Source organism: Egretta garzetta, unplaced genomic scaffold (assembly GCF_000687185.1).
Source record: "Egretta garzetta isolate BGI_Z169 unplaced genomic scaffold, ASM68718v1 scaffold942, whole genome shotgun sequence".
In the NCBI taxonomy this organism is placed as follows: Eukaryota; Metazoa; Chordata; class Aves; order Pelecaniformes; family Ardeidae; genus Egretta; species Egretta garzetta.
The window spans coordinates 18,245-20,580 of record NW_009258898.1 but is presented as its reverse complement, the minus strand read 5'-3'; positions in this window follow the sequence as shown (position 1 = coordinate 20,580).

Sequence of the window (2,336 nt, the reverse complement as noted above, 5' to 3'; positions counted from 1 at the left end):
GTGGTGGGGGGGGGAGAAACCATCTCGTACTGTACTCGTGTCGGTGGCACTTGAGTACCCACGCGCCTGGCCCTGCTGCATCTCGGCTGTCCACGTGCTGAAGATTGGAATCTTCCAACTTCTCCGTGTGCTGGAAGGGAAAACCTTCCCGAGAGCCAAGCCTGCTCTGACGCCTGAAGTGTCCCACTCCGTGCCAGTGGAGAACGGCGTGCCCCGTGCGCGTGTGTCCCGTCAAGCTTCTCTCCAAAAAGAGCCCCTGGAGGCAAGGATGCGATGGCGTGGGCCGGGGCGTGTGGATAGGTGACGGCCAGCGGGATGCATGAGGTGGGGGAGCTGTGAGTCTCCCCTTGCCGAAGCCAGGGAGAAGCCGGTCCTCTCCCTGGTGTGATGGTAGTGGCAGCCTTTTCACTCCTTCCTGCCCCGCTCCGGGATGGGGAGGCGCAGGCTGGGTTTGGGAAGGGAAAGCAGCCAACCTGGAGAGCAGACCAGGGAAAACCAGTGCTGGCCGGGCGCTGGGAATCCGGGCAGAGCCCATCCTGCGGACACTGGGCTTGCCCGGGGTGAAAACGCACAACCCTGCTCTGCGGTGGGTCGGGAAAGCTGTGCTGCACCGCTCCATCCCTGCCCCTCCGGGGGGTTCCCCATGCACCCCCGGAGCTCCCCACGAGGGGGGGGCGGGGGGGGCTCTGTGGCTTTCGGAGCTGTTGACGCAGCCGGGCTTTAGGGGCGATACTTGAACGATGTGCTCGGTCGGCTGTTGCTTTCCTTGGGAGGGCTTCTCCCAACAGCCTGCTGGTGCTCCTGCTGTTACGTGAACCCTGTGCACCCTGTCCCCAAATTGCCACCAGCAGCCAGGCGTGGGGGCTGTCTGCGGCAGGGGGACCGACGCAGGCAGCGTGCTCCGGGGTGGTGGGTAGGGGACGGTGGGCTCCGCTCTGCAGCCTTCCCAGGGCCCTGCTCCACCTCTCCTTGCTGCAAGCCAGGTGGCTGACGGTGCCGGATGGGATCCCGAGGTTCGCTGGAGCTAACAGCCGTCTCTTGGCATCCGCTTAAAAACTGTTCCTAGGGCTGCTTCACATCTGGGTGTAAGGGGGACGGATGGACTTGATCGTTCGGGTGTAGAAAAGGTGCAGAGCTGCTGTTCCAAGGCAGGATGGGAGCGGAGGGGTCTCTGCCGAGGGGGCCGTGGTCCTCGTGGACGCGGGTGGGATCTTGGAGGCAGCTTGGTCCTGTCTCGCCGAGTGAATCCGCAGTCCCTGTTTGGGGAGGAACACTTAACGTTTGTATCCTGCCTGGAATGGTTTTGTAGGTTGGTTCTGGAGGGTGCTCTCGTCCTGCTGATTTGGAGAAAAATTTTTATGGCTTCCTTTGTCCAACCTTGAATTCCGCAGAGGTTGTTGCTGTCCTCCTCCCTCTATCAGGGACCGGAGGCAGATGAACAACGGAACGGACCATAAAAACCACCAAAGCGCAGAAGGGACTCGTGGAAAAGCTCCCTTTTTCAGCTGGAGATGGTGCTTTTTTCAGGTGGATGGGTGCAGCCTTCAGCCACGCGTTGTACCAGGTTGGCAAGGTCCCACGGCTCCATCCGGCCGCTGCGTGCGGGGCCCCTGCTCCTCTCCCTGCAGCCTCTCAAGGTGGGGAATGACCTGGGTCGCTCCTCCCGCGTGAAATTTGGGTGGGCCAGAACAGTTTTCTCGTGTGGAAGCTTTCAGCTCAGCGTTGACCTCCTTGGGGCCAAAAGAAGAGGGGGGGGGGGAAAAAAAATTCATCCTTGGCTTGGTTTGAGTGGGACCAGCTGAGCCGCTCGTGCCAGTCGGTGGTTTGGAAAGCACCAGGCGCGGGGCGCTTACATATCTGGCCGATTTTTAAGCCCTAAAAGTGTTTTTAACAGCGACCCGTGTTGCCGTGCACGTGCCTGAAGGAGCCCACGGGTGCGGGGAGATGTGCAGGGCTGTGCCCCGGCCGGGCGGGCTCTGCCTCGGGTGATGGTTGGGGCTGAGGTCTTGTCTGGGAGCATTTTGGGGAGGAAACCGCTGGAAATCAGGCTTTGCAAAAGGAAGGCTCTTCCTGCTTCCAGTAGGAAGGGATCTGGCTGTCGTCGTTTGTTCTCTGTAGTTGACATCTGCCCTTGGGATGATTTTCCCCTTAAAGTTGAGCATCAGGTCCGAGCCTGCCCCTTGGAGGGCTCCTCGGGGACCCAGGCGCCCGCCCCAGCCCCGTCGCCTTTCTGGGATGGAGGGATTTATCGGTGTGCTCCGAGCAGCCCCCGGAGCGCTCCCCTCCCCAGCCCCTCGCTCCTCATCCAGAGTCTTCCAGGTGAGAAGGGGCAGGCA